Source organism: Mytilus trossulus, chromosome 7 (assembly GCF_036588685.1).
Source record: "Mytilus trossulus isolate FHL-02 chromosome 7, PNRI_Mtr1.1.1.hap1, whole genome shotgun sequence".
Classification (NCBI taxonomy): domain Eukaryota; kingdom Metazoa; phylum Mollusca; class Bivalvia; order Mytilida; family Mytilidae; genus Mytilus; species Mytilus trossulus.
The window spans coordinates 81444302-81468652 of NC_086379.1; the positions used below are offsets into that span (position 1 = coordinate 81444302).

General features: G+C 30.8%; 1 protein-coding gene across 1 annotated transcript in view; it reads left to right on the forward strand.

Annotated features, from left to right (window-relative positions):
- Nucleotides 1-5083: 5083 nt before the first annotated feature.
- The window catches only part of LOC134725970 (glutamate receptor ionotropic, NMDA 2B-like), a 43590-nt gene continuing 24322 nt past the window's right edge, over nucleotides 5084-24351 (forward strand). The window contains exon 1 of the mRNA XM_063590306.1: nucleotides 5084-5291. The gene's annotated coding sequence lies outside the window, so the exon portion shown is untranslated. The remainder of the gene's footprint in view (nucleotides 5292-24351) is intronic.

Sequence of the window (24351 nt, forward strand, 5' to 3'; positions counted from 1 at the left end):
TTTGTATCGTTTGTTTGCTGTCCCATGTACGTATTATTTCAAATTTTGTTACATACATTTCAACATAAAAAATGGTTCCGAGCAGTTATTGAATAGGAGTAAAACTTCCATATATTTTGAGTTCATAAATATATGGTAAAACTTATGATATATCTTCGGTATATTTATTTAAGTAAAACTTTAGGAGTCTTCATTTCAACATTGTCATCAATAGAAAGGAACATCAAAATTGGGAATGGAAATCGTTTTGTTCATCATAAAATTGGTTGTATATGTTTGATTTATAAGATTAAATTCCGTCAGATTAAATGTCAACAGTAGACTAGTTTTAAGAAAAATCGAGATATATCATATAGATATCTGAAGGTAATAAACATATTATCTATTATATGGTACAACGTCGAGTTCTTAGGAAGCTATGTTATTCAAAATAGCGTTCGATATAGCAGTTAAGAAATAAACGGATTCATGATTGTTGTGTGTCCCAAAAGAATTAAAGGACGATATATTTTATAAGCAAAACGAACATAAATGACTTCGACCTAAAATCTTTATCCATTTAGACGTAACGACCATATTTTGATATAGTCACGGTCAGATTTTATTTGATATGAAATGTTCTTCTAACTATAGTCTACGACTTAATGGATGGATTGAGTATAAAGATAGATATGTTGCATGAAATTTTTCCATGCGATATTACAAATTCAAGCTAAGGGGTCGTGCGATTTGGTTGTACACGTATATAATGTATAAAACAGATTTGGGGACGTTACATACGATACACTACTGGTGTAGGGAGAATACAGCACTCATTATACGTTCAAAAACACTTGCTACAAACCTTTAAATGATATTGAGTCTACTTAAATTACTGCCCTTACAACATACTCATCTTTTCTCCTTCATCCCATGTACACCAACTTTGCAGAACCTGCATTTTGATTGCTAATTAGTCATCCTGAGTTTGTACGAAATATTTGCCACTGAAGGTTTAACAAAAAGCAATCAACCAATGAACTACGTGGGAACATTATGTACGTCATCCAATGTGGACACACTTTTCAGAACCAACATTTCGATTGCTAATTAGTCATCCTGGGTTTGTATGAAATATTTATAAACTGTCATAAAAATATACGAGGAAATAAAATAGTAGTACTAATTATATAGCAAACGAATATAACATGTTAGACAAAAACAACAGACAAATACAATTCAAGCATTGAGAGTATTCTATTTCATGAGCAACCTTTCAACAATAGTAGAAACACAGAACTAATTACTCGAACAGTGTATTGACGTTTGGTTTCATCATCCGACACGCGTCTTGCATCACAATTACTTTTAGTTAGATTTTCTTTGCAGACTGCCTTAGTTCGCAAGTACGTTAAAAAGTCAGTTTCTCAAAAGAGCTGGTTTTCAACTTATTTCCTGAAATCGTAGGGATATGTCAACTGATTGATTCTTTGGAAATATATCGTCGATTTATTTATAAGGAAAATATTCAGTACATACTTTGATGATCTATATTAAACGAATTTAAAGTGACATTCCGTGTATCAAAATTTTACTTTGATGAAGAAAATGGCTTTGTAAAGGTATACACTTTCCTTCTAAATTGACTCGTACTAATACCATGAATACCTTGTGTCGTCTAAAGTACATTTACCTTTCATCCATTTTCTAGCAGTACATTTGCATCATCAGAAGAAAAAACAATGATTATAAGCTAAAGTTCATGTTATAAAAGCAGTTGAGAGTATGTACTAGTATATGAAAAAATGTAACTACATATACATGTTTGAAGTAGTTGGATACGTTTTTGTTATTGTTTTAGTAAATGTAAAAATTCTGTTGTGTAAAGAAACATTTCACTTCCTGTTTATGTATTAAGGTTAAATTGCTATGCTTGATATAATACAAAATAACAGTGCTCAAAATGTCACTCTTTTAACAGCCTCTGAAGTCAATATAAAACAAATCTTGCAAAATTGCCAATGAGACAACATTGTCAACAACAGACCATAGGACAAGGATGTGAAACTTTACCATGATCGAATTTCATACCGTAAAGTAGACCTCACACCACATCTTCCTATATCTATTCAAAGGCCCAGAAGTGACAAAATATGAAACAAGTAAAAAGAAAAACACCGACCGTTGTAGGCTAAAAATTTAAACAAAAACAACAGTTATGGCATTGGAATTTTTCATATTTTGTATGTTGTGGGCATTATCATTATCTCTAGATGATTTTTTAAAAAGAATACGTTTATTGCCTTTTTTGCAAGCACGTATAAATATTATATCTTATAATTATACATATACATTCAAATGTATAATACAAATGTCTCGTATGGTGTGTAAATTATGTCTAAACAATGAAATGAAAAAGTGTCATGATTTAAAATCATGTAACTTATTTATTCCATGGTGTACGGTTATATGACATTTAGTGGGGTTGCTTCAATATCTTAATCAAGGAGTCATTTGTGTTCAGTATGGGGTAACTACCTTTTATTACGCTAAGCATAACAAAATGTAATGATTATGATTATGTACAGTTACCAAGACCGATAATTAGATACAAGACAAAGAATTTCTCTTTTTGGCAGATGATTATAGGCTCCTGTAGTTTAACATTATCAACAGGAATGATGTATTTGTGTTTATGTGAAAACAGTATAACCCTGATCCCTGGAGAAACAACGTCTTAGAATACCGTTTTATTTTATAGACCCTCCTGAATTTGTTCTATGGATTTTATAGACTCTCTTGACCATGTTTTATTGATTGTTGGCACATTGACGCGTTGTATATATCAATTTTACCTCTAACCCCAAAATCCAATTAAAGAATAGTACGTGAAGATATGAGTTATAATCCTGTTCAATATTCGTGGATGCGTCAAGTTTAATTACAACTTTCTTGTAAATTGCCTCCAAAAAAAACTGAGTTATAAAAATAAGTAATAGGAAGCTTCAACACAAAAACAATTTCCATTTTTATGGAACCATCAATAACCTTCGTTTGGGATCAGCAGAAAGATATAATTGGTAAATAGTTGTTAAACTTCTTTTATACTTGTCATTTAGTGGTCATTTGTCCTATCTGTGAATACGTTATTACACTTATCTGACAAAGGCGAATAAAATAACAAAAACACAATTATATATAATGACTTAACGTTATTCGTTTGCAACGTTGTTTTAATCACGTATGATGGAGAAACCGCGGGTACCACGTTTTTATTACTGTTAACCGCGGTTCAAGGTATTTGAAATCGTCAAGTAAATGAAAAGGAGACACTCGATGAACCCAATCTGACTCTACAGTTGATACGAGTTACTTTCCTTTCATACGTTAAGCGGTTTGGATTACTTGGTTATAATAGATTGCTTAACGTCCAGTGACAATTATTGCCAGCATATGGCAGGATGAGAAACCATTAAAGCCATAAAACAGTACATGCATGTATAGGTTCTGCAAGTTAGGACGACAGGGGTGAAGGGTTGATTTGTAAGTGCCTTCGGAAAGAATAGTTATTTTGGATAGGGATGAAATTTAGTTTAGCAATAGACTTTAATGTAAATTTGGACCCTCGAAAGAGTTATTCAGTGTTTTTTTAAATTTTTTATGCACACCGTTTATAAATAATTCAAATATAACATGTTTTTAAGAGAAGTAAGGCGAAGAGGCATAAAGTACATGATAGAAATAATAATAATGATTAAATTGTAGTGTCACGTTCAGTAGAACATGTTAAATGCATAGATAAGTATCATGCAGGAAGTGAACATGCTAATGTGATGTGAATGTGAATCCTGCTTTATACAAAATCCACACTCTAATTCAGATGTTTAACACAAAAAGGAAACAGACATTACGTCTTTCAGAATAACTCCAAAATGGCACTGGCTTTTTCTATAAATTTCAAAATCTTTTCTAATATTGCCCCTGACAGTACTGACCATCATTACTAAAGGTATAACAACTTTTTTGTTCTATATAGATACCTTCTTTTCAAATGTTTAACCCCGTCACATTATTTATGTATGGGTCTGTCCCAAGTCAGGAGCCTGTAATTGAGTGGTTGTCGTTTGTTTATGTGTTACATATTTGTTTTTCGTTCATTTGTTTTTTTTACATAAATAAGGCCGCTAGTTTACTCGTTTAAATTGTTTTACATTGTCTTATCGGGGCCTTTTATAGCTTACTATGCGGTACGGGCTTTGCTCATTGTTGAAGGCCGTACAGTGACCCATAGTTGTTAATGTTTGTGTCATTTTGGTCTTTTGTGGATAGTTGTCTCCTTGGCAATCATACCACATCTTCTTTTTTTTTTTATATATATAATCGTTACCTGCAGAGAAGTTCCCTTTATAAATCCATAGATCAAAGGTTCGCATACATGAATATGCATGTACTATTTGCTACTGGACGTTTATTGCATTTATGTTGATAGAATTTTGTCAATTGGCAGTCTCATTGGCACCTTATTTTTAAACAATTTTTGTTCGTTCGTTTGTATAATAAACCAATTATCACAGATTTGCATTCAGTAGTTAATTCATTTATTTATGATTGTTAATATACATTCAATATTAATGTTTTGGAACGAGGTTTCTAATGTAAATACTTACTAGTTTTCTTTTTTTTACTACTGACTTTAGTAAAGTAACAATTTTATACACCGACAATGTTTTGAAACATTAGCGTATTTTGTTAATTTCTCAGTTATGACAAATATAATATGTCTGTATTCATGGAAAATATATTTTACAGAACACATTATTGTTAATAACTTAATAACGTTGTAATTCCTGATGACACATGGCTATTCTTTCCAGTGTTAATGTTCGATTTTGTAATGTACCATTTAGTATCATGTCGAATCGTATGAAAATCATTTGAAAAACAACTGGCCATCTATAAATGTAATAATCAACGAAATAAACTCCCAAATAACATAGTTTACAAATTCTAATATCGTAAAGGTCAGAACCATTTACCGTAAATTATACTATTATATTGTTTAGCATATTTTCGCGCAATTTTCTTGTTAACGATGCGTAACTACGTGTCTGTAATAATTAGACATGGAACTACTGCATGTTGTACTATGCATTGTATACGGATGCATCTGATTAACAACTTGGCAGAGAGACACCCCCGGTAAAATTAAGTACACATTTTCCTGGATATTCATAATTATTGAGGCATTGATCAACATAGCGAAGCTCGAATGGAACTAGCTACTTCTGTTGAAGTATGATTTCTTAATTTAGGTAAGTAATTTAATTTGGTATTACAATCAATATTTCTTTGAATATATACAAAAATAAGTAATTGGTTGAACTTTAATTTCTTTTTTATCTTTGATTTTTTTCTTTTCTTTATTTGTTTATAACTTAAATGGAAGAGATAAAACTAACATATACGTTATTTTTTTTATTAGTAGACATCTATACCGATAAACTGCCTATACATTACTTGTGTTTCTTCAGTCTATAGTAGTAACTAATGTATTTTCGATATTTTATTTGATCCTGTAGAAATAAATGAAGTTATAACTTGAATCTTATACTCGTGAAATACTCTCAAAAAAGAAAGAAAGAAAGTAAAATTTGCTAATTCTTTAAGTTTTTTTTTTTATTGAAATATTAATATTTTCAAATAAAAATTCCTTAACACACATAACATAGATTTTTTTATTTTTTTTATTATTAACATGTTGTGCAAAAGTTTCACACGCAATTTTAGGATAGGCATTTTTATTTGATAGTTAACTGCCATGTTTATGCCTTGGTTTATCTTAATTGGTTTTGATCACTGTATACAATGTAAATGATAAGAAAACGTTGCGCCAATGGAGACTGATAATTGACAGAAATAGTTTGCTTCCTAAGCTATTTGTCAGCACATAATGTTGCTTATGACTTGAAATAATTATCAAACAAAGTATTAATTCGGTAATAGCGAACACCTTGTCTGTGCGGGGGAAGTTTATACGTTACAAAACAGTTTAACAATTTACCAGAATAACGTAAAATATATTTACATAATAAAAAAAGCATACAACATTAAGGGGCGGAAGGATACGGGAGTTAGGTTGAGTTACATAACGATACAGTAGACGACATAGATAATTGCTAGTGACACACATGATTACATTCTCTGTCGGTATATGTTGTCTTCACAACAGCTGACTATGCCGAACAGGTCATACCTGGATGAAAAAACAATGTCAGACAATCTATTTTAAAATCAGCTGATTTATTGCTTAACCGTTTATATTTGATAGCATCATCATCATTCATCTTACACCATTGCAAATCTAATTACAACACTTTCGTTACGGACAATGCTATTACTGTTTTCACTATAAAAACGAGCAAAATGATAATTAGCTAACAAAAGTGTGTCACGGTGAATACTACTGCATTTCATCTCATTTGTTTAAAATAAATCAAAACAAACAAAACACCCATTCATAAATAGTGACACACAAGTACAATTTATTCTGGAAGACTAAGAAAAGCAACAATATTTTTTTCCATTTGATGTATACATTATACCCAGGTTTTAGCACATAGTTTGTTCGGCGTTTGTAAACATCCCTTCTTTTATCTGGTCCGAGACCACCATTGTCGTCCCTTGATTTTCGTCAACAAATATAGTCCCTAGTGTTGACAGTGGGTTACTTGCCATTAATTTTTATACCCCTTCCAAATTTATTTCTTCATGTTCAATGCCTCAAATTGCAAGTAGGGGGATGAAATTACACTGTAAAAAAAATTTTGGTTCAGAATTTTAAAGGAAAGTAGTGATTTGGTCCAGCTGAAAAGGTTGAAAATGAGCACTTTGGAAGCTGTCAAAAGATTTCAAGACGCCCTAAACATAAAATTGTCCATATTTTGAGTTAGATGCGATGAAGTTTTCTATAAATTTGATATAATTTGTCCCAAAAGTAGTACAACACACTGCAAAAGTTTCATTGAGAAAGCGCAGGTGTGATTTTTTTTTATTTTCATTTATGTTCTAAAAGAAATGCACTACAAATTAATTGTGTTCTCGGACCGTCTTGCCAATACAAAATAAACAGAACAGGTGACTCTTGCTGCTTTAAGTTGTTGTTGAATGTGACTAAAAGTCGAACATAATTTATACCTGGAGAATGTGAATATATAGAGAAAATGACGCTGTTGTCTCCTTAATCTTAGTGCAAAGAAGACAAGATATATTTCCCACTATTATGTTTTTGGCTGCCTATGATTTGTGTCATTTCTTTTTTTAATTCCGGCTACATAGTATGCAAGGATTTTGCTATGTGCGTAGGATAACCAGTACCTTGAAATTGCTATGAATCAAATTGATATATACATTTTTAAATCATCATTTTGTAAAGTATGTAATAATTGTTTGCTTAATTCAATTGTCGAAATATGCATCTTATGCAGTAACATTGGTACCGTTTAAATTAGTTCACCACAAGAAGAGAGGGTTTATGCGTTCGTTGTTGTGGTCCTCTTAGACATTATAAATCATTGGCTTTACCAACTTTGTATTCGGGTATGCGTTTCTGATAAAGGTAATACCAGAAACAGGTATCAATCGTATAAAGAGATTGGTGCTAAACGCTTATATTTGATTCGATATCAATAACCATATTTTATTAACATGGAAGATTTTTTAAGTCTTTCCATTTTATAATGTTAACAGTTTACATAAGATAAGAGTGTCAAATTTTTTTTTCTCGATTTTTTGTTTAATGTATATATAATGATGGCTGGCGGTTAGTTAAAAATCTTTTGAAGATTTTAGTTGAAAAAATATTTTACATAGCTATAGGTATGGCTGCTGAAAAGTATACATAAGCTTAGATAAGGTTAACTATGACTGTTACTGGTATCAAAAAACAGACTGCTTATTTTTACATATAGATAGATAATAGCACTTTTAATCTATGTTAATTGCTGTTCTTTCCCAATTTTTTTTTACGTTAAGTGTAATGCTTCATGTACAAATCACAATTGCAATAGGTTTAAAAACCATGTTTTATCCACCATTTTCTACATAAGAAAATGCCTGTACTAAGTCAGGAATATAAAAGTTGTTAACCATTCGTTTGATGTGTTTGAGCTTTCAAGTGATTTTGATATTTAATACGGACTTTCCGTTTTGAATTTTCCTCAGAGCTCGGTATTTTTTTTTTATTTAACCTTATACATACACAATATTTATACGTGCATAACAATATTAATTTTGAAAATTTGTCTTTATATATATCTATATATACAATAAAAGTATTGCAAATAACCATGTCAGCACAATTTCCGGAGAATATAATATTGTTACTAAGGGATTTGTGGTTTATGTCCTATTGAAAAAAAATTCAGTAAAAGTATCGCTTTATAGTTTTAACTTTTTTTTCACTAAATGTGAAATTACCGGTGAACAAGACTGATTTTACAATTTAATATTAACTTATATACTTACATCATTTACTTTATGCATATATCAGCTATGTACGCACTCTGTGTAGGAACTCTGTGGAAAAGTGCACTCGTCTAAAAGAAATATTTTTACAGCATCAGATTTCGTTTTACAATCCCCTGCTCTGACACATAATTACGACTAGCAGTTAAATTATTTTTTGTTTGAATTACTGTACATTTGGCGAACAAAGTCATTTTAATGAATATACAGGTTTTGGGATATTAATGATTTTAATATGCACTAATTGAGTACATAAATCGTTTTAGGCAACCAATATCAATTTTGTTCAGATATCTTTTTTTGGACTAACAAACATTTCATCATTTATCTATTAATTTAATAATATTTCACCATAGGATGTACGGAATTAAACACGCATGTTGATCATTTGTAATCTGGTTTGTATAATCTGTCTTGATGAGTTTATTATCCAAAGTGATCGTACTAATTAGTGTAAACCATCTGTATTGAATAAATAAGAAAATGAAAACTCATAAACTCATAATAAGACATGCAGTATATCACATTACATATGCACTATTCAATTTCAATGAACATTAGGATTTATACGATTTCAATACGTCTTTACCTTCGTTCCTTTTTAATTACAAAAGGATCTTTTCCTTTTTTCTATTTTAATTACAAAAAAGTTTATTATAATTTTTATTTTTATTATTAAAAGTTACAGATATCTACTGTGTATCTCCTTTATGGTTATTTTTGGTTCATTTTCTGGTGGGTTGCTGCCACATGACTTACTCCATGTTTCACATTTAAATCATCTCCTTGTTAAGATGTGAGAACACTTAGAATGAAATATTAAACTATTTAGTGGTGCTCAAAATGTTAAACTATCTTTTGGAAGCAAAGCAAAAAATAAAAAAATAAAAAAATAAATGTGGAATTACTTTTACCTAATCAGTTTGTTTACGTATATATAATAATATTGTATATTTTCTGAGAATCGTTCGTGCATAAATACAAATCTTTAAGAAATATTCTTAAATACGCTAAGTCAATTTTATGGAATTCATCAAATGTTCCAGTTGGGAATGCATACTTATAGTTTTGGTAACCAAAAAATAACAATTAGGTCTTGCTGTAAAAAGTTAAAAATATTCTTTTGTTTACGCCTTAAAATTCTTGATGACATGAGCGATAACTTCATTTTTTATCTGTACAATTGTTTATGAACATATGTATTACTTTTTTGTCTATCGGCTATGCAAGATGGCCACCAACACCCAAACCCAATTCGTCGATAATAAAATTGTTCTCGTAAACTATAATAGAAGTCAAAATAATACATTAACATAGATAATATGTTATTTTTTTTATAATTCGTTGTTTTGTGAATTTATTTTTCGTTGTTAATTTTTTTTTGCCATTGTGTTGTCACTTTATTGGTATCTCCGCCTCTCTTCTAGATTTTTCATTAGAAAACAGCTCATTACAATTTAGTTTATTTGAAACCAGATAATTGTTTAATAATATTTACATAAAATTATTATAAGTTAAAGCAAATAACTTCACTTAAAATAGCATTCATTAAAAATGCACATTGTAAACGACTTCCATACATTCTAATTAAATCGAACTATTTCACCTGTTGCAAATACCACTCCACTAATATAAAGTGACTCTTTTATCTGAGGAGATAATATAGCATGTACAGTGCAATGTAATTATTATATAGAACAACAGATCGAGGGAAACTAAATATAAGTATTAACCTTTACGAACGGTTTGGTGTAGGTATTGCAGAGATAATTTCAGGCTCTGTTGGCGATCCGTGCGCCATCGAAACTTAAATAGAAGCGGATGTGCGAACGGATATACTTTTTCTTGCCTAATTATAATTCTCAACTTCATACATTTAAAACCGCAACATTTACATACACAAACAGCTTCGATAGTGTGTCTAATATTCAGCTTAATTCAAATATAAACATCATACCCAAAATGAAATACGAAATATTACGGTCTGAACTACTAGACATTATCTTATTGGTTTTCTGTCTCGTTGACACATGCCCCACATATTGAAATACTACTAAAGAAGTGAATAAAACCCTTTTCATTTTTTTAACATTTCGGAGGAACATAGAAATAAGATTAGCTTTTCTTCCCTTTCTAAACCTCGAAAAAATAAATAATAATTCATTTCCCGACAATATATGAATGTATTTATTAGACCTTCAGGCTCAACTCACATTAACATTAATATGAGGGCATTGGTATATTTATGAAATTACGCGAGAGAAGATTGATATTTTCTTTATGATAGAATAACGCGAAACTATACAAATGAAAATGGCTCAGTTTGTTTATAGATCTTTATATACTTCAAACGATTTCCTATAACTAGAAACAAGATGTTACAGTAGTTTGTATATTGACATTGCTTGCGTTTATCTGTTTGTCTCATCAAATCATACACTAGTTTTATTAATGCATGGATTTCTAAGGGGTTGGTCATTAGTGATATGAAATGCTGTTTTAACCAATTATCTATTCAGAATGACCTAGCTTCTTAGAGAAAGTAACAGTCAGTCGGTTAATGTACTGGTACAATATACCGGATTATGTTTAAACTTGCTGATCAGATAGCAATATGATGAATTGACGTTTTCTCATTAAATTTTGTATAAAGGTATATCACTGAGATGGACACATGATGTTTTCAAAAGGGAATATCTTACTAGTTCTGAGAACAGTATGAGAATGCACAGGAACTCGTCTCAGAAAAATGTTCTATATACCTTTACAAAGGTATGTAGGATTTTTTTTCTGAGACGAGTGCCTGTGTGACATTGGTGCAGTTCAAGTTAGCAGTTCATTGAAACACTTTTGTTCCAAATAACATAGTTAGTTTTCTCTCTTGAATTGTTTTACATTGTCTTATCGGGGCCTTTTATAGCTGACTATATGCAGTATGGGCCTTGCTCATTGTTGAAGGTCGTACGGTGACCTATAATTGTTAATGTTTGTGTCATTTTGGTCTTTTGTGGATAGTTGTGTCATTGGTAATCATACCGCATCTTCTTTTTTATATACTCAAGATATTTTTAATATATATATATCAATCTTTACCATAGCAATCGTTAACACATTTACATTTCGGGAAAAATGTGTTTCTTTAATTCATATGACGTTGCTCTGTACTTATTCATCACGCCGTTTTGTTATTGTTCTATAATAATTTTTGTATTCTGTTCTTTCATATTTGCTAATACTGTTCTTTTTGTGTTTCTTTGAAAACTTTTTTTTTGTTTTTGAGAAGAAATTCACAATAAGCATATAGGTAAGCGCCAAGAAGGACAAGAAAAACTTCTAATAAACGTATTCACACTTTTGGTATTTAGCTGAATCTTTCCTCCGAATGACCTTAGATCTACTCCGAATCATCTTTTGACATCAAGCAACAATCACATTTAAATTGTGACGTCAAGTATTTAAAATAGCGGGCAAATTTGCATACAATACAAGTATTTAGATTGTATAACGGATATGCTTTAGATATATATTTTGTTCATTCTTTGAACGACACAATTATTTCATTTCTATCTGTATGACGTTTACATGTTCGTCAAACGCGCGATTCTACGTCAGAGGTAATGTTAACCTAACCATGATGTGCCTGTCAGAGTAAGGATAATGTCACAGTACTTACAATCTTTCAATTCTTTATGTTTAAATTTAACATAGATAAATACAATGAATAAGGCTGTTAAATTTGATTTATTCCTTATTGTGCTTTTTTGTTACATTTTTCTTTGTTTTTATAGTGATTACGATTATAACATGTAATGATCAACGCTGTACCCCTTTTTTAGCTCACGTGGCCCAAAGGGCCAAGTGAGCTTTTCTCATCACTTGGCGTCCGGCGTCCGGCGTCCGTCGTCGTCCGTCGTCGTCCTGCGTTAACTTTTACAAAAATCTTCTCCTCTGAAACTACTAGGCCAAATTTAACCAAACTTGGCCACAATCATCATTGGGATATCTAGTTTAAAAATTGTGTCCGGTGACCCCGCCAACTAACCAAGATGGCCGCCATGGCTATAAATAGAACATAGGGGTAAAATGCAGTTTTTGGCTTATAACTCAAAAACCAAAGCATTTAGGGCAAATCTGACACAGGGTAATATTGTTAATCAGGTTAAGATCTATCTGCCCTGAAATTTTCAGATGAATCTGACATTCCGTTGTTAGGTTGCTGCCCCTGAATTGGTAATTTTAAGGACATTTTGTTGTTTTTGGTTATTATCTTGAATATTATTTCAGATAGAGATAAACTGTAAAAAGCAATAATGTTCAGCAAAGTAAGATCTACAAATAAGTCACATGACCAAAATGATCAGTTGACCACTTTAGGAGTTATTGCCCTTTATAGTCAATTTTTAACCATTTTTCGTAAATCTTAGTAATCTTTTAGAAAAATCTTCTCCTCTGAAACTGCTGGGCCAAATTATTTGAAACTTGGCCACAATCATCATTGGGGTATCTAGTTTAAAAAATGTGTCCGGTGACCCCGCCAACTAACCAAGATGATCGCCATGGCTATAAATAGAACATAGGGGTAAAATGCAGTTTTTGGCTTATAACTCAAAAACCAAAGCATTTAGAGCAAATCTGACATTGGGTAAAATTTGTTAATCAGGTGAAGATGTATCTGCCCTGAAATTTTCAGATGAATTGGACAACCTGTTTTGGGGTTGCGGCCCCTGAATTGGTAATTTTAAGGAAAATTTGCTGTTTTTGGTTATTATATTGAATATTATTATAGATATAGGTAAACTGTAAACAGCAATTATGTTCAGCAAGGTCAGATTTACAAATAAGTCAACATGACCAAAATGGTCAGTTGACCTCTTTAGGAGTTATTGCCCTTTATAGTCAATTTTTAACCATTTTTCGTAAATTTTATATATCTTTTACTAAAATCTTCTTCTCTGAAACTGCTGTGCCAAATTGATCCAAACGTGGCCACAATCATCTTTGGGGTTTCTTGTTTAAAAAATGTGTCCGGTGACCTGGCCATCAAACCAAGATGGCCGCCACGGCTAAAAATAGAACATAGGGGTAAAATGCAGTTTTTGGCTTATAACTCAAAAACCAAATAATTTAGAGAAAATCTGACATGAAGTAAAATTGTTAATCAGGTCAAGATCTATCTGCCCTGAAATTTTCAGATGAATTGGAGTACCTGTTTTTGGGTTGCGGCCCCTGAATTGGTAATTTTAAGGAAATTTTGCTGTTTTTGGTTATTATATTGAATATTATTATAGATATAGGTAAACTGTAAACAGCAATAATGTTCAGCAAATAGTTATCAAAAGTACCAGGATTATAATTACAAATAAGTCAACATGAACGAATTGGTCAATTGACCCCTGTAGGAGTTATTGACCTTTGTAGTCAATTTTCAATCTGCTTCCTTTGTTTAATATTCACATAGACCAAGGTTAGCGACACAGGCTCTTTAGAGCCTCTAGTTGACATTTTATCCTATTATGTCTGTTTATTTTGTTCGCGCACCATTGTCAATATAATGGAATTTGATGCGACTGTCATACAAGTAAGAGGTTTAGCTAGTTATAAAACCAGGTCCAAACCACCATTTACTACATAAGAAAATGTCTGTACCAAGTCAGGAACAGAAAAATTGTTATCCATTCGATTGATGTGTTCCAGCTTTTGATTTTCTCTTTTGATTAGGGACTTTCCACTTGCAATTTTCCTTGGAGTTCAGTTTTTTTGGTGATTTTACTTTTTCTGACATAACAGTACTAGTATTTAATCGTACATTAAAACTTTATCCAAAATATGTAAAATTTTCATAATTAAGTATCATCGTCTTTGAAAGTCCCTTAGGTAAAGGAACTATTTATCCAGCATAGATCACTACAAACCCTACCTGATTTGTTAACGTCTGCTACTTTGGGTTCTCATTAAACGCAAATATTTACAATCATGTTTAGATATATGAGTATAAGAAGAAAGAAAAGTTCACATCCGTGAGCTACACCCCAACGACATAATAACAACATAATAACACAACTATAAAGAACATGGTGATTGTTTACAGCTACACTTTCACGAATGAAAGGCAAACTAAAGGATAGATGTCAATGGTGTATATAAAACATAAAAGAAACATTTCTACACATACTTATGTATCTGTATAGTAAAATACGAGATTAAACAGTTTATAATTTACAAAGATGTTCATTTAAGTCAAGTATGTAAAGCTGCTTCTCCTCCTCTCTGGAAGTTCATACATGATGACATGAGTTCTCCAAAGAGCAACGACTAATTTCATCGTTTGATTCCCCCCTGATATATAAAGGCAACAGAAGCTGTTCGAAATTTATAAATCATTTGAAAAAACAAATTGAACTGAGGGAAACGCATCAAATATATTTTTCACAAATTCACTTTTGCCATTGCACATGTTCATAACTTTTTTTGCATCTTTCATGACTTTCTTATACACAATCGACAAGTAGTTATCAAATGCTTTAAAAAAAACTAATCATAGAAATATAGGCAGTGTAACTTTATCTAGTCACATGACAATCTTTTATATGTGTGTAAAGCATTGTATCGTAGTCTTTAGGTTTTCACACCATTGTTCTTTGTTGTTGTTGGGTATATAGTTGCATGCCCCTTTGATAATGATAATTCATCCCCTATATTTATACTTTTTAACTTGTTGCTTTATCTTTTTGTTGTCTGCAATAACTATGGTATTGTCTTTGAACCTTAATTTTTTTATTTAATTTAATATTTGATTTTGACCATGAATATTAACTTATATAATGATCGTATGTGTGCTGTCTTTTCAAAGGGTTTCTTCCATGGTTTAACGTGTTTTCTTCCTTCTTTTTTATGTTTGGCTGTCCCTTTTTCTTTGGTATCCCTTTTGTACCTTTCATTTCTTATTTTATAGTGCGTTTTGGTGGCTATCTAATCGATATACGTATACTCTATCTCCTGTTCTTCACTGTTGGGCTTCTCCACTCAGGGTTTTCCAAATAGTTTTATCTAAATAAATTGGTTGTACTTTTCCACTGAAGTGGATTGTCCTAAATATGATATGGACGAACTATCTTCAACTTGATCTTAATCAACAAAAAATCTAACATCAAAACTGTGGACCCTTTGGGAATTCGCCTTTTATAACATTAAGTTATACATTCTAGTATCGATATTTCATGACATTTGATGTTACCCACAATTTACTCTACGTCTAAAGCTGTCTAAATAAATACTTCAAAAATCCAATCGAACATAGGAAATCTTATCGCCAAGGAAGGTCCCCTGGAAGAACACGCTTTGACAGTTCTCAAGTAATCGGTTTCATTTAATTTGCAAGACAGACAATACGATTTCATTTGTAAGTTCCACAGGAAATTAAACATGATTTCCCTCTTCGCATGACTTGTTTAAATCTCTAAACATAACCAAACAAATCCCTAACATGACAAGGCGAATTAGCAGTAAGGCTATAAAACACTTCTTGTTTTATATTGATATTTAAATCAAAGTCCTTCTATACTTTGGTTGGGTTATAATAAGTTCAATAATTCAATCTATGCGGTTATACGGGACAAAAAGATTTTTTTAATTCTTGTCTGAACGTTTACATTGTTGAAAGGAAGTCTGCAAGGTCTGTTATGGATATTTTATTTTTTCCATTTTTATTGAATATAATTAGTAAATGAATTTTTAGCATTATCTAATACGTGTATCTCGTTCAGAGGGGTGCGAGGGTTAAATCGTTATTGTTGCTGTATTAAATTTTCACCAGGTATTAATATATCATTACAAAAATACTAATACCTGATGAAAATTTAAAATGTTTTGGATTTTCACTATATCATGCAGCATTCTAATTTAAAATTAATAAAAAAAGCTGCGTTTGGCATATATTGTTGCAAAGATCCTTATTTAAAACTGATTTTGACAAAAAAAATCTTATACAAATAGAGATTGTGCGTTTTAGCAAATTAAACGTTCATTTATTTCGGGAATAATTGTTGCTAACAAAAACGATATGCAAAATGCGTCATTTTTTATGTGACATTATTATCACTTGCACTTGCAAAAAACATGATAATGACATCGTATGTGAAATTATGGCCTAAAACGACATGACTATATGAAACTTACATTCAAATTTTGTGAATCATAATGAAACGTTGTGTTTAACACATTTTGATGTGCAGTTTTTCATCATTAATCGAATTCATCAATGGAAACGGTTCACGAATGGTCTTTCTAGAATTTACACTATCAAAGTACATTCAAGTAAACATTAGAATTATTACACAATCAAGAAAAAGGAAATTTAGTTTCAAGTAACACTATTGAAATATTCTCGTATTCAGTGTACAAATCTTTCTTAAAGCTATAAATATCAATCTGATTGTACTTATATTGACCATAACTATTTGGAGTCGTAATCTATAACCATTTCATATTTGTGATATAAAGATCTAAAGTTGCAAAAGGAAAAACAAATAATACACAAAAAAATGAACTTGGAGAGACCATAAGATTTTTTGTACAAAAACCAAATCTGTTCGAAATAGTAAGAAGTTTGCTACTTAAAATAAATAAAAGAAGTATTAAGGTATACGTTATTACTGCAGTAACCCCGCCCCTTTCCTCTACAACTTAATACGCATTACATGTCTGCATAAAATCTTCAACATATAAAGCCTTGATTTTTCGATTAATTCATAAAAAAAGGATGGTTAACGTAGATACAAGTATCTTGTCTAAGGAAGGTGACATCCTACTTTGTAAAAACATTCTGATTCAAACAACAAATTCTCTGAAACTGATATCATCGAGATGCTTGATTTCTTGATATACAACATATTTGCTATGTTTAGAGGACGTGTTTTTCCAACAAAATATTGGCATTCACACGGGAACAAAATGTGCTCAACTTCCTGTCGACTTGTTTCTTTGTGAATATAAACCTCACATCACACTGTAACGTCGTAGGAAACCGAAATATCGACTATAAAGATGATGTTCTCTAACTTATTATTTACAAATTTGGTGACAATGTTAAACACATTTATAAAATCGAACTTGAGATAAGGATACAACAGATACAGTTAAGTATGCCTCAAATCTTGACTCACGTCTACAAATTAATAATGCGTTTCGGTTGAAAACAAAACTTAACGACAAAAGAGATTGAACTTTCCATTTCTATGTAGGAACAATCCAGCAGCGCCTGCATACGGAGTAGATATCTTCAAGTTGAAAATATTCCATGCCTTGTATTTCCTATCATGATTTCCTTGATAGAAAATTGCTGCTCACATGAGTTCCACGTGAAGAAGTTGAAATAATCCCTTCGTAAGTTTTACTAACGCCAACACGAGTTGGTTGGCCGTTATCGAATATCTCTTTCAAAGATGGTAACAAATATATTCTTATTGTAGTAACTACAATCTAGTCCCATTTTCCAGATTTTGACCTACAGAACTAGACATATTAACGCGGGTACATACTAAAATGAACAACACGACGGGTGCAAAGTGTAGTCAGAATCTGCTTACCCTTCCGGTGCACATGAGATCACCTCAAATTTTGGTGAGGTTCATTTTGCTCAGAGTTTTCTGTGTTGTTTTTTGTGTACTATTATTTGTATATAGTTATCACAGGTACCAGCATTAGAATTTGATACGACAGACGCGCGTTGTGTCACCATAAGAATCATCAGCGACGCTCAGATCAAAATAGTTAAAAAGCCAAACAAGTATTTCTTTTCCAATTTTAGACATGACGTTGTCAGCTTATATTTGACATTTGAGTTTCATTGTTCCTCTGGCATCTGTCGCCTTTTTTTCGCCCAGATTCCAAAATAAGTTTCAAGTAAAATAATCAAAGGGACTATCAGTTATCTGACATCAATACCAGATTATTTATGAGGACAAGAAAATATAAAGTTTCAACAAAAGATAACCACTGATAACGTTTTTATGTGTTTAACAATTTTGCTGTTCGTTTAGTTTTGAGCTTTGAATGATTTAAAGATTTTGTATCTGATGCTTAGTATCATGAATAAACTTTTTGTGGTCGTTACTGTCGTTATTAAACCCTTAGCCACCAGTGATACATAAAACAGCAATTTTCGTTAAGACATCGATTGTCAAATCACTTATTTGATTGTAAATATCTGTCTTTGGTTCTGTTTTTGTCCCAGGATTTTATATGTGAAATTTCTTCCTGACGTGATGTATTCGTTCGGTAATTTATTTCTAATATATATTCATACAATGAAAATTGTTTAAAAAAGATATTTTTCAATATTGATAAAAGATGTTTTCCCATGAGATGCGTAATAGAATTCATTTCTCTATAACGATTCCTATGGACTTCCTATCAAGTGTTTCGTCTAGAAATGTTGTTGGATAATTTAAAAAAAGCATAATTTATAGTATTTTTTTTTGGGTCTTTATTATAATAGCAATCTGATAACAGAAATCAATGTAGAATTATAGAGAAATGCATAGTACTTTTGTTGTTGAATTCAAGTTCAAGAGTAAGTGTCGCAGCCTAACAAATACTGTTTTCAAAGGTTTATTGATAAAGCACAGCTAGAATAATTCAGTTAATCGGTTTCAATAAAATATCCTGCTATTAAGTGTTGAAATAGATTGTCATATTTAAATAACAGTCATGTACAACAATTACGAAATTGGTTTTAAAGTATATCCCCCATTTACTGTGTACAGACTTTCTAAACAAGAGTCTCAAACAAAATTGAGCATGTTTGAAGCATATCACAAAGAGTCATCAAATTGCATGTTAGTTAAAACTCTTGTCAATTCTATTAAACAATAATATAAAACTATTGAACTACTAAGTCATCATTGCATCTAAATTTGTTTTGTTTACAAATTATCCTTGTATCTGTTTTATTGAAGTAACATTATGATCTATTGTATCTTTGAAACAAGTACTATTCTTCAAGTTAATTTTGACAGCTTAATAAGGAAATGAGTGTTTGGAGTATTCTTTAATAGATGGTTAACGGGGAGTTCAATAAGTTTCAGTACAGTGTTATTTAATTAGGATTAATCGTCCGTTTACTGCAACACCAGTTCTTGGTTGCTGTGTTAGTTAATATGCTGTCTATTTATATTATCTAAATGATTACCAGATAATCATTAAATAACAAATATATATGAAGCTGAAGCTCGTACAAGCCGCTGAAATCATGCGTCGTAAAACAATATAACTACACATACATATATCAATAGAAAAACCAATAGTAATTTAGTTAAAATGTTTTTACGGCTCTAGTCCTTTTGTATAAATGAAAGTCTAACGATTTGTGCAACAATACTGATAAAAGATAATAATATACGAACAAGATGAAATGAAATCGTTTTGACAAATATTTCGGCATAGCAGATGACCTTCGTCAAGATATGACCTTCGTCAATGACAACCTTTTTTCAAAATTGTGAGACAGTACTCATTTAAGTTTATCATTTTCACTGAGCTTGTTTATAAGAATGATTCATTTCAGTATTTTTAATTGAAATACAATAGTCATGTGTCGATTTATTTAATAAAAAAATTCGTTTGAAAGTCTTTTCTGTAAAAAAATCAGAAATATTCTTTAAATTGTCCAGTTTGACAAAATTGCTAACATGGGCTGACTTTTCAGCCCATAATATAATCTTTATAACAAACATTACAAAAGTATTCTTGATTAAGTAATATATCTTACTCATGCATAGCTCTGATTTATCGTCCTTTTGATCCTTTTTGGTTTGTTTCAGGTGTTTGAATTTTAAAAATAGTGACCACGAGCATCACTGAAGTGTTATCAATTATCGAAACGGGCATATGACACAGGAAAATTAGCACACTGTTAATGTTAAAATGAAGACATCCGTTTTACATTGCATAGGGTCTTTTGATAAGAATAAGTTAAACAACCAGGATTTGTTGTTATTATTCTATAAAGTTGACATTTGAGGCCATATTTAGGCAACAGAAACCCGATTCGTTTTCCAAATATGTTCTGTTTGTTGTTTTGATATCACAAACAGCGTGATGGTACATTGAACTTTGTCTGTGCCAGTACATTAAACATTCTCTAACAAAGGTAATTTCATAACTGCATTGCTCTTATATTTAATTTTTTTTCCTTGTTATTCAAATTTGTATTTATAAGCCGACATTTGGGATAACATTCCATATACATATCTTGATGCATATCTATCCTGAATTGTTATAATTATAGAAGTAAAAACTTGGGTGTTTTAATGAATATCAGGCAAATGACGTTAATTATCACTAATTGTCGACTAGTTACATCATTGCTTATTTCTATACAATTTAACTGTCTCCCAATATAAATAATAGTATTACAAGGAATTCAAGAGAATACCTTTCTGCAAGTCCTTGGAATTTTAAGTGCTATTTTTGGCAAGAATTGTTCTAGTGAAACGAATACAACATCGTCTTTTATTATCATAAACTAAAATTATAAATAGAAACCTACAGCAAACATTATATAATGTGAAAACCACATACGATGATTGATATTTACTAAACATAAAGATTTCACTATAGTTGTGAATGACTGTGTCATGAATGACATTTCTTAAATATCATATTACTGAATTTTACGATATCTTCTATAAAACCATATTAAAAGTAATTGAGTATTTAACAAGAAACGTATATCACTTACACCCCTCAACCCCCCCCCCCCCCAAAAAAAAAGCCGAAGAGAAAAAACATAAAAGAGTTTAATAGCTATTATGAGACAGTTGCTTTACGGCTATAATGTTTCTTATAGATAAAACAGTAACAACCACTCTATAGTTATTGCACTGTTGGACTTTCCGTTTAGAATTGTCATTGGAGTTCGGTTATTTTTGGTATTCTACTTGAAACGACTTTCACTTACAAATAAAAGTACAATATCACACTTGCATATAAGTGCTTTTAATTCAATTAAATTCAATGTTTATTGGAAAGAGCACAATAGAGTCTTGATCCAAAGACAGACAATGATAATATTAAAACAACATATAAATAAAATATAAATGCATTAACAACCAGTCATAAGTAAATTCTATGGAAACCATAACATTCTAAGTATATTCTATGATTACTCTTACATTCTAAACTCATATATTCATACACTTTTAAGTGACATTGCATTTGTAACTTGTAGTTGAAAATGCATGAATATGACTAAAACTGCAACTTTGATAGGTTTTAGTTAAACAAAATTGATCAACAAATAATTTATTAAGCAGAAAAACATTGGTAAATATCCAAACCTAAATAAAATAAAAATGGTAAAAGCCTACATATCAAATATAAAGTACATATTTTTTTTTATTGATACCTGATGAACTCTAATAAAACATTTAATAAGCCACGGTATATTTGAAATAATGTGTCAAAATTGTCTCCACCAGAAATGCGTAGCTCTGGATAGCAGTTTGATTTTAATTAATAAATGGAAAATTGTAAAAAAAATCTAAAAACATAAAGAGAAAATTGGTCATACTACTTTCCCTAATTCAATGTAAATATAAGCATATTTGTGAATGTCTCTGTTCGTCCAAAACAGTGCTGGTGGACGTTTCGTCCCCGAGGGTATCACCAGCCCAGTAGTCAGCACTTCGGTGTTGACATGAATATCAATTATATGGTCATTTTTATAAATTTTCTGTTTACAAAACTTTGAATTATTCGAAAAACTAAGGATTTTCTTACCCCAGGAGTAGATTACCTTAGCCGTATTTGGCACAACTTTTAGGAATTTTGGGTCCTCAATGCTCTTCAACTTTGTATTTGTTTGGCTTTTTAACTATTTTGATCTGAGCGTCACTGATGAGTCTTATGTAGACGAAACGCGCGTCTGGCGTATAAAATTATAATCCTGGTACTTTTGATAACTAATTAGACTATTTTGTTTAATGTCTAGTATAGACATCGGTTATATCTAATTTAAGCAAATTCAGTTTAAAACGACTCACAAATAAATGGTAGGACTTGTCGTTTAATCTGACAACGCAAATGCCATTTTGAATGATGAATATAATGAAGTCTAGGGTTTGTCTGAATGTAGTTGTAGACAGCAGGGTTAGACATTTGTATAATGACTGGTTTTATGTATTATGTTTTTTAACTATATATACAAAACGTCAAACTGTCACGAAAGAAATGTAACAAAAGAAAATATATCTCAACCCTTCCTTCCTAATGGAATTGAAAAATCCTTCTCCAAACTTGAGTTTATACTTTGTTTATTGATTATGATGAGTTTATACTTTGTTTATTGATTATGATGATGTGTCTTTCCATCAAGCCATGCATTATAGTTATGCTATTATTCAATTATTTCCTTATTATTTTTTATATTTGACAAATGTATTGATTTGAACTTGTCGTTGAAGATCTTTTATCCATTATGCAGATATTTATAGTCCTTAATTCGCGATTTATTATCATGATATTACATGATAACACGTGCAATCTGAATGCCCAAAACCAATGTATGCTTAATATGCACTTATTTTAGTTAACATTAAAAACGATTACAACAGATTCTATAATGAGATATTAACATGCATTTAAGCTGTGCATCATTATTTTAAAGACAACGAATACTGAGACTGATGGTTTAAAAGAATAAATTTTAGATCAAACACGTGATTAGAATTTTATTTGAAAGAATCACGAGAAGGATATAACGCATTAAAAGATTTAAGTTGAAAAAATACATTTTTGTAATTAAAATAAATATTCCTTTTAGAAAAAAAATAATTGAAAAATGATTATACATCTGCAACTAAAAACTAGACTGGTTTTATTATTTAAATGTATTGAACAGCTAGTTATACTGCAATTTTAAATAAAATATAATGCGCAGAGAAATCTGACTATGAATAAAATTTACTTGAATATTATAGTAAATGCAACATTATTGTAAGACAGACAAATTATTTTCAATTGATTAAATATAGTGTAGGCGGTGTTTCAAGGTTGCAGAAAATGACCTCTTCATGTTGATTTTTGTTGTTGCAATGCTTTCTAATCAGAATTTTCCAATTCAACGTTCATTAATTAAATAGTTTTCTACACTTGATGCACGTTTCGTTTACTTCAAATTCATCAGTGATGCTCGTACAAAACCAAATTAAATGGTAAAATCCAAATCGAAGTTAAATAGTTTTCTCGTTGCATTGAAGACCTGTTGTTGACATTCTGATGTTGTCTGCTCTGTGGTCGGGTTGTTGTCTCTTTGACACATTCTCCATTTCCATTCTCAATTTTATTAAAAACTGAAATTCCAAAACAATTGTGCAATATTTTGGCAAGACATACATGGAACATCTTAGTGTAACATCATTTCATAAACAGTTAAAAAATAAAATCACAAAAATAATGAACTCCGACGAAAATTTTAAAAGGAAAGTACCTATTGAAATGACATAATCAAAAGCCCAAACACATAAAACGAACGGATTACAACTGTCATACTCCTGACTGGGCACATGTATTTTTATTGAAGTTAAATATAGCCTTGCAAGTGTTTTATCTTTTGGAGAATTAGGTGTTGATGATAGATCTAAGATGCATTTTCATAATTAATTTACAACTTTTACAGAGGTCATTGAGATTTCTAGGTATACACATTATAGAAACATATGAGTATTGATGAAGAATAAAAGATGCTGTCTTGATATATTTTGGGTATTCTTATCTTTCGGTTACTGAATCATTGAAGTAAAATACTTAATAGTTTATTTTCTTCAAATATTTTTTTTTCTCAAAACGAGC